Source organism: Malania oleifera, chromosome 10, assembly GCF_029873635.1.
Source record: "Malania oleifera isolate guangnan ecotype guangnan chromosome 10, ASM2987363v1, whole genome shotgun sequence".
In the NCBI taxonomy this organism is placed as follows: Eukaryota; Viridiplantae; Streptophyta; class Magnoliopsida; order Santalales; family Ximeniaceae; genus Malania; species Malania oleifera.
Window position 1 is genome coordinate 30,414,593 of NC_080426.1, and position 10,922 is coordinate 30,425,514.

Here is a 10,922-nt window from a genome sequence, read left to right on the forward strand (position 1 = left end):
TTAACTTTAACTGAAAAAGACATATGTATATATATATATCTTAACTCACACCTATACAACTTAAAATACGCATTTTTTCTCAAGCATACTTTTAGCTAAATAAATAATTCTATTTTTGTAAACCTACGTGTATGCATTTTCACATTGGACTTTCCATACTGAGCATACCTTCCCCACCGACATCAGTACAAACGTCATAACATAATTTCTGTACTAAGCATACCTCCCCCACCGACATCAGTACAAACTTCATAACATAATTTATGTATTGAGCATACCTCTCCCACCGACATTAGTACAAATTTCATAACACAATTTCCGTACTGAGCATACCTCCTCCACCGGCATCAGTACAAACTTCATAACCTAATTTTTGTACTGAGCATACCTCCCCCACTGGCATCAGTACAAACTTCATAACATAATTTCTGTATTGAGCATACCTCCCCCACCGGTATTAGTACAAATTTCATAACACAATTTCCATATTGAGCATACCTCCTCCACCGGCATCAGTACAAACTTCATAACATAACTTCCGTACTAAGCATACCTCTCCCACCGACATCAGTACAAACTTCATAACACAAATACCACAGTATTCCCAACCAATCAAGAAACCAGTATAATATCACAACTTTCATTGTATAATACCATATAATGTTGTTTATAAATAAAATAGTAACATGTTCTCATTTTCACAATTTGGCATAACCACATTCTCTGTATACAAACATAACTCAGTATAAAATCACAACTCCATATATATATATATATATATATATATATATATATATATCTTTATAATTCAATATAAAATCCATACTCAGTATAAAATCACATTCCTGTATAAAATCACAATTTCACATGTAATTTCAGTATAAAAACTATCTTTTCATTTCTCATTATAAAAATGTCATGTCTATATAAATCACATTTCCATAAAATCAGTACCATTTCACTATATAATACCATAAAAATATTCTGATTCAATTATGCAATAAAACATATTATTCTTATGCTACACGATTTAAATTATAATTTCAGAATACCGTAAACTACCCGGGGAAAATATATTTTAGCTAAAAAATAATATTAAATCAACTTCTAGGGTATACTCAATTCAAATACCCGATTTACAAAAAATATAATAACTCATAATCATAATTCTCATATGCCTGAATATTCTGAAAAATTATATATATATACATTTTTGTAATTAAATACTACAAATTAATCAATGAACTATCTAACATAATCTATCCCCTTACCTGATTCATGGAGAAATGCCTGCAGGGATCCTAAAGTAGTACCTGCGGCATTCGCACAAATCCCTGTATTCATATATCCTAGTTTAATTAGGTCAACCTCGGAATAATTACTATCCTAACATCCCCAGGCTCACACACTCTCGTTAACTGATTAAATTCTATAAAAAAAAAAAAAAATGCAGGTATGATCCACTTCCCATATTTAAATTTATTTTGCAACATATTTAAAAACACTAATATGATCAAATCCCCTCAATTTAATCTAATTCCAAAATATCCCCAAAAATCTAATTTAATCCAATCCTCGTAGGTTAATTTAATTCTAGAAATATTCCCAAAACCCCAATCTCATCAAATTCCTGTAGTTTAATTTAAATCCAAAAATATTCCCAAAATCATATACTTAAATTTAATCGGTTAAATTTTTTAAAGCAATAGACATAATTTGTACTCCTCACCTTATCCCAGGAGTGGTGCCTAGGAAGCCCAAATAAAAAATCCACTCCGATTAAAAAAACGAGGATGGAAGATGGGACCCTGATATTGCGTCTGATCGTCAATTTAGCAGAAGATCTGAAGAGAAATTTAGGGGGGGGGGAGAGAGAGAGAGAGAGAGTTACCTTATCCCTGAAGTGGTGCCTACAATGACCCTACTACAAATCCACTCTGGTTAACTTATTGGTGGTAGAATTTAGAACACCAGGGTATTTTCTGTTCTTCGATCGGCGCACGTTTGGCCGAGGAAATCAAGGAGAGAGAAAGTGGGAGTGAGGAGAGAGAGAGAGAGACAGAGAGAGAGAGAGAGAGAGGCGTGAATTAGGGGAGCTCTCTGTTTGCAATTGCAATTAAGTTCAGGAACTTGATTTCATATATATATATATATATATATATATATATATATATCTTATTATATTATTTATTTAATTAGTTAAATTTAATAATACTTAATTAATTAATTAATTAATAATTAATAATAATATTTTTTTACACTTCCATGCATATTATTTTTGGGGTTGTTACATTGTCCATTTCTTATTAAAATTTCATCCTCGAAATTTGCTAACTAGCACTTATACCAACAGAATTTTCCTTAATATGCAATTCTCAAGAATATTTTATCCCACACGTCAAACCCCAATTCTCATAAGCAAGTATTGACATAATTCTTTTGTTGATTATGTACCATTTAAATTCTTTCCCTTGACATAATTCTTTTGTTGATTATGTACCATTTAAATTCTTTCCCAAATAAGTATGATCTTTCTAGAAGTCTGCTGAATAATTTGAGGCCCCAGAATTTGTCGTTTGCTGACTTCATCCTAATATAGTGGAGATCGATACCTTTGACTATACAATGTTTCATATGGCGCCATCCTAATATTGGCCTGATAGTTATTGTTATAGGTGAATTCTTCTCATAGCAAATACTGAATCTAGTTTCCACCGAAATCCAACACATAAGTCTGTAACATATCTTCTAGTATCTGGATTGTTCTCTTTGTCTGTCCATCAGTCTAGGGGTGAAATACTGACGGTAACCCCACTACAAAATCCATGAGGCTGTGCTTCCATCACGCTTCCATTGCACCACTCTGATGCTTAGCTTTCACCTACTAACATATTAAACACTGCTCTACATGTCAGAAAATTTCTTTCTTCATATTACTCTACGAGAAGGTTTCTCTCATATCCCTATACATTTTAGTGCTTCCTGGGTACACTATATAGAGGGAACGATGTGCCTTATCCAAAATAGTTCTTTTAATCTTAGCGTCATTAGGTACACATAACCTGGTATGAAATCTCAAAACTCCATCATCTAAGATATTAAAATATGCTCCCATTTCACCCTGCACTTTACCTATAATTTTTATTAGCTCTGTACCTTTCATCTCAATAGTTTTAATCTTCCCAATAGTGCTTTGTTGAATGACCAGATTAGCAATAAATTCTTGGTGATTTCCTTCCACCAATTCCACACCAAACATTCTAGATCCATTCTAATATGATATTAATCTACTACTACTGATACGTATCGGCTACCACATTAGCTTTCTCTGTGTGGTGACTAATAGTACAATCATAATCTTTTATTAATTCAAGCTATTTCCTCTGTCTCATATTCAACTCCTTTTACGTGAAGAAATATTTAAGGCTCTTGTGATCCATAAAGATCTCATACTTTCCACCATATAGATAGTGCCTCCAAATTTTCAATCCATACACCACTACCGCTAGCTCCAAATTATGCGTAAGGTAGTTCTTCTCGTACTCCTTAAGTTTTCGAGAAGCATGAGTCACAACTTTTCCTTGCTGCATCAAAACACAAGTCCTCTCAGATACGCATCACTGAAGATCACAGAATCACCATCTCCTGATGGAATAGTCAAAATCGGTGCAAAACTATCTTCAAATGGTTCTCGTGCTCCTCTGTTTTAGATAGGGTCAATCGGCAACCCTTGAACCTAAGTAAAGACCTAATTTTTGTGTCTTTTTTTACTTTAATTAGAGTCTAATTGAGTGTCCCAATTAACTCTAAATTGATTGAGATCTTCCCTGCCCTTACCCTCAATCTCCTTAGTGCCATCCTCACTAATTATGGGATAAGTTGCACATTTTTTTGTAGAGACCTAGGAAAATAAAATAATAAAAATAATTGAGGAAAGGAGGTTTTCGGCTAGAAGGGGAGAAAATCGGAGACGATTTTCTCGGAGGAACAAAAAATCGGCGACAGATTTGGAATTGCCGCGGAGCGGTAACATGTAAACAGTAAAAAAAATTGGGCGGATTAGATAGAAAATCGGCGATGGTTTTCTGATGGTCAGAGAAAATCGGCGACGGTTTTCTCTGCAGTGGGTGCTATAAGGGAAACCGAGAGTATTATTTTATTTAACAGAACAAAATCTATCTCTCGCTTTTCCAAACCCACAGCTCTCTATCCCTTCTCTCTTTGATTCCGACTCCGATAAAGCTCGGGTTGAGGATCAGGAACCACCACGAGGTTCATAAGATCATTCTCTGCAAAGCAGCCAAAGTGGATCGTTGAGTTGGGATTTTCGGGCACCATCCCAAAATCAGGGTAAGTAGGGTGTTTTAAGTTTTATTGTTAATATGGAATATATATATGGCCTAGGGAATGATAAAATAGCATTTTATTGAGATTTGAGTTGACAAACTCGGGTTTTTGAATTAGGGATTAGGTGAGTTCCGCGGACATCGTTTGGCGTCTTTGCGAGGGTAATTTAGGAAATAGTGTTAGGGGAATTAATTATAACAAGATTTTTTTTATTAATTTTAAATCGGTTAAATTCAATTATACAAATTTATATATTTAAGTATGATTTATCTGAATAGTTAGGCATTTGGAAAATAATGATTTTTGATATAATATATATATATATATATGGGATAAAATTGCATGGCAGAAATAGAACTTTCATAATTTAACTAGACACGATTATGGGCTGTTGTGAGTATTGATTGATGAGAAATACTGCTGGATTGTGAATATTGGCTAGTTGTGAGTACAAATTATTTGTGAATAAAGATTGGTTGTGAATATTGCCTACTTGTGATTGTTGTGTGATGAATAATGTGATGTGTGTGAATAGGTTATTTTGTGTGGTTATTATGGATCATTTTGTGTGGCTATTCGTGTGTATCACAATATAACATTGGTAGGCCTGAGGAGTTCGTATTTTTTCATTATATATTAGGGTAGAGCATTGGTAGGCCTGAGGAGGTTGCTCTACTGATATACTACGGGTAGGTCATATGGATTGGTACTGGTGGATAGTGGTGTTTGTGTGAGCCACGTGTTGCAGAAGCCAGAGTGGTACTTGTGTGGGCCACGTTATTACCTATGTGGATGTGAGTCTTGTGTGGACCATGTATCCTATGTGGATATGAGTCTTATGTGGACCGTGTATTTTGTATGGATATGAAACCTGTTTGGACGGTATTTTCCTGTGTGGATAATTTACGTGGAATGTGATCTGATAAGATAAATGATGTGTGAATTTTATTATATGTATATTTATGGAAAAGTAAAACTTTATGTCAAGGGCTTGTTGAGAAAGGCAAGTGCCCTGGTAATTTTCAGTTTGGTACCAGAGCAAAGGGAAGCTACTTGTATGAGCAAGTAATCTTCCCCATTCTTGGAGACCTTACCTATATACATAACCCAAGGGCTTGCTGAGTAATGTGAGCACCCTGATATTAGTATTAGAGTAGAGTAAAGCTACTTGTATAGGCGGTTAATCTTCCCTATTCTCGGGAACTATCACTAAAAATAATTATGTATGTGTGTATGACTGCAGATGTTAGTGTTGTTATTAATGATGCGTTTTCTCATCTACTGTTGATAATGAAATACAAATGAATATATATATTCTGTATTTATTTAAACTTTTGGCTACACACTGTTATGATTTATTCTTCCTTATTGGGTTGTGTCTCACCCTAGTGGATGATTATATTTTCAGGTCGATCAGGTGATCAAGCTTAAAGCTTTGGGTATGTTTAGTTTATGTTTTTAAATACTGGAATGTAATATAAACAGATGGATGCAATTGTTTTCGGGGTTTATAGATAGACTTTAGTATTTAATTTGATGTTGTTTATTTTATTTCCGCTGCATGATTATAGTTTATTGTATCAGAAATAGGTGGAAGAAACACGTAACCTTCGGGCCCCACTTGGCGGGTTCGGGGTGTTACAAGGTGGTATCAAAGTCTAACGGTTCTACAGACTTTAAGCAATGATTAATACCATAGTATAGGTTCGAGTTAGGATAAGGATAATAGTGGATATGTTAGGTGGAATAGTGGTCTGGAAACTTCGAGGTGGAGATCCTTTGATGGTCTTCCATGATTTTCCAGGGATGACGGTTCTAAAAAACTACGGTAAATCCATTAATGGCTTTGTTTCTGGGTTCAGAGGCTAGAACTTGGGCACGTAATTCAGAACATTGGGTCGGTTGAGTATGCTTTTCGTGTCGGTGTTACAGTTTTGTAGTAAAATGGTATGTGTAGACACCCCATTTTTACCCAGGCCCGATATGATTATTATTATTATTATTATTATTATTATTATTATTATTATTATTATTTACATTGTTATTATTACTTCATTTTTATTTTTATTTTTATTTTTTGCTATAATAATTATTATTATTATTTTATTATTGTCATTTTTACTATTACTATTAGTATTATTATTATTACTAGTCTTATTATTATTATTTTATTGATAGTATCTTTATTATTTTTACTTTTACTACAATTATTTATTATTATTATTATTATTACCTTATTGATTTTATTATTATTATTATAACAATTATTATTACTATTACTATTTTCATTATTACCATAATAGTAAAAGCAAAAAAAAGAAAAGAAAAAGAAAAAGAAAATCAAAAAGGAAGTTTTTTTTAGGGTTTACAGAATTTTTTTTATAAAAGGGGGGCATAGCCAAGCCAAAGGGGAGGAAGGCACAGACCAAAGAAAGAAAAACCTTACCTTGCAGTCTCGTGCAGCGGCAATGGAGTCGTTGGCATTTGCGCAGTCAAGTAGATGAAACCAATCGAGCAACGATTTCTTATCCGATTAATGCAAAACTTTATGAGCTCTTTCCTAACCCTTTCATCTTATTTTTCACCGTTCAGATTCTTCTTTTGCGTTTTCTCCCTTTGTGTTAATGTCTTGCACAGCCGTATCACCACCGCAGCAGTGGAGTCATTAGCGTCTGCGCATCCAACTGGACGAAGCCAATCGAGCGGCGATTTCTTATCCGATCAATGCAAAATTTTACACGGTCGTTTCTAACCCTTTCTTATTAATTTTCACCGTTCAGATTCTTTTTTTGAGTTTTCTCCCTTCGTGTTAATTTCTTGCACATCCGTATCACCGCCGCAGCAGTGGAGTCATCGGCATCTGCGCATTCAACTAGACGAAGCCAATCGAGCGGTGATTTCTTATCTGATCAATGTGAAACTTTACGAGGTCTTTTCTAATCCTTTTTTCTTAATTTTCACCGTTCAGATTTGTCTTTTGAGTTTTCTCCCTTTGTGTTAATTTCTTGCAAAGTCGTATCACCGCCGCAGCAGTGGAGTTATCGGCGTCTGCGCATTCAACTAGACGAAGGCAATCGAGTGGCGATTTCTTATCCGATCAATGCAAAATTTTATCAAGTTGTTTCTGACCCTTTTATATTAATTCTCACCATTCATATTATTATTTTGAGTTTTACAATTTCATTTTAATTTATTACACAGCTGTCTCACCGCCGCAGCAGTGGAATCGTCGGTGTATGCGCATTCAACTAGATGAAGCCAATCGAGCGGCGATTTCTTATCTGATCAATCTGAAACCTTACTCGGTTGTTTCTAACTCTCTCTTGTTAATATTTACTGATTTTATTAATTTCTTTGAGTTTCATCTCTTGGACAACTTGTCCACACACACACAAACACACACATGCACGAGTGATGTTTTTGTAATTTGTTTATATATATATTTTTTTCTTCTTAATGTTATTTTGTATATATATTGTATTATTATTGTTTTATTTGTTCTAATATCTAATGTTTGGGGTTCTTTTTCTTTTTCTTTTTTGTTTTGTAATCATTGTAATATACTTATTTTTATTGTTACATATTATTTAGGATGTTTTATCGTGTAGACATTATTTAGGCTTTTTGATGTATTTAGGATATTTGTCATATTTATTGTTCATACGGTATTTAGGGATTTTGTTTATTATTTATGATTGTAATATTTATGCACATCTAGGATTCTTGATTATTTACATTATTTTCATAATACGACCATTTAGGGTTTTGGGTTATTGTTTTATTTTAGGGTTTTGGCTATTTCACGTTATTAGGGTTTTGAGTAGTGTTTTATTTAATTTACTTTATATTGCTATTGCGTATATATTGATGTTCATTATTGTTTATTATTTATTTATTTCTTGTATACGATTGTATTATCATTTTGTCGTGTTCATAACATTGTTGTGAAATTTTTAATGCTATAATATTCATTTGAATAAATGATATTTATATTTAGCAACTTAGAATTGTAAGTAGCATTATACATTTAATTTAGTATTTTAGGTGACCGTGTACATTTAGTAATATAGCATTTTAGGTAATATTATATATTATTATTATATTTTTAGTATGTTAATATACAAGGTATTAATTATTATGGTAAGTTTAATATTTTAGGTAATATTTTTGGTGTTTTGGTATCATGCTATTATATGGTATGTTTAGTATATATAGTATTATAGTAATCTATTACGTATTATATTATTTGTGGATATTTATTATTATTATCATAATTATGTGTATTATGGTATGTTTAAGTATTTTTGTTTATAACGCACATGTAGTATTTTAATATTTGCTCATTATCTTAGTCTATATTATTGTTTATATTCTACTATTATTGGTATGTTAGATATTTTAGCTTCTATTATATATGTTGATTAGTACGTATTTTGGTATCCTAATATTCTAGTTTATTACTATTTTATTTATTATGTTTAAATTATTATATCTATTATTAAAACCTCCCATACTAATATTTTCCTATAAAACTTTTACTTACAATTTTAAAATGTGGGAGCGTATTTTCTTAAATAATTTTGATTTTATAATCCCTATGATTTTGTTGCGGGGGTATGAGCCTTCGGGCTTCACGTATCCTAAGCTCTGAGGGATTATATATGTATATATTATCTTTATTTATTTATTTATGTTTCACATTTATTTATAAATTCATAAAATAGGAGTAATTTGAAGAATTATTAGATTAACTTAGGGATAATTTCAAATTAATTAGGTACCGTTCGTAAGAACGGGCGCGTAGGGGGTGCTAGTACCTTCCCCTCGCGTAACCGAACTCCCGACCCCAACTCTGGTAATGTAGACCGATTCTACCCCTAACGGGGTAGTAATCATGTGTTCTAACCGCACTAAAGGTTAGTGGCGACTCCGATATTCCATGTTTTTCCTTAATATTAAAATTGATTTTTAATTTCGCCGCTCAGGGCACACCCGCTCCCGGGACGTCGCGACAGCTTGGCGACTCCGCTGGGGACTTAGAGAGTCGAGCCATTAATTAATTGGAAGTTATCCCAAGTTTAAATTTAGTGAATCTTTTAATTACTCCTTATTTTGTAAATATTGTAATTTGTAAATAACTTTGATTAATTATAAATATTTAACTTCCATAATTTGTAAATAATCTCAATTAATTAAAAATATTTTGTTTCCTAATTTGTTGAACATTAAATGTAGATATTTTGTTTCCAATTATTCTGAATAAGCATATTAATTTTAGATATTGTGAATAAGCATATTAATTATAGATATTGTGTATACTAATCGTAAATATTTTGTTTCCTTATTTTTGTTTCCAAATTTTTTTTTTAATAAACATATTAATTGCATATATTGTGTTTCCTTATCGTTTGAATATATGTATTAATGGTAGAAATCTTATTTCCATATTGTTTATAGCATGTAAATAAATGTGGGGATAGTGGGATTAGGTTAAATTTAAATTCACACACTTTCACGCTCTATACCCGAGCTTTCCTTATTAAGATTAGATAGGAGTGTAATAGCGTCAGTCCCTTCGTGGCAGAGCTTGATGGGACCCGCGAACCACTCCACTCAGTACGAGTTTTATCCGGACCCCAATGGGGGAGGATAGAATTCCAAACTGGGAACCTTTTGTCAATAGGGTTAGAGCCTACCCACACATACTTGTATATAGTTTTCCTTAACTAGGATAGTGCTATGACGAACCCTGTATATACATACCTACCTTGGGTTGGGACATCCTTATCCCCATACCGTCTATTGTATATATGTTGTGAGATACCTTGTATTATACCATGCATTCTGCATCCATTTTAGAATTACATACTACTTAGCCAGTATTTTGAAAAAGCCCAATAATGAGACCATGGCCCATCCTTTCAACAATGAAGCACTTGGCCCAAGCATTTTAAAATATGGGTAGACCCAACCCTCTTCAAATAACTTGGACCCAATTCTTTAAAAACAAACCTAGGCCCGACATTTTCCTAAGCAAAACCTCGGCCCATGCCTAATTTTCAAAAAGGGGCAAACCCAAATTTCAAAAGAGGACTTCAACCCCATTTGCCTAAAAATTTGGGCCAACATTTTTTCAAATAATCCAAGCCCAAGTCCTTTTCAAAACTAAGGCCTGATCTCATCATGAAATGCATTGAAGCCCATATTTTAAAATACTTGAGGCCCAAGTGCACACTAAAGTCTACAAATCCAACGGGTTGACTAGCCTGGGTCAACCCCAACCTCAGAACATAACTTGACCCTTTATAGAATCTAAGGTACATGGACCCTCATCAAGGAAATGAATGGGCAAGGGAGAAATTGAATTGAAATTGTAGCCCATCAATGATTATGTTAATCTTGATCCGTTTCATTAGTGGGATTTTTCTAGAATTCTAGCTAAGTAGTAATTTAGGTTACATCATATTCATGCATTTCATTTCATACATAGTCATGCACGATAGGCTGCATGCATGTTTATACCTTTGTTTGTATATATAAGTGCACTAGTTGCGTCCATGCATAAACACCCATTG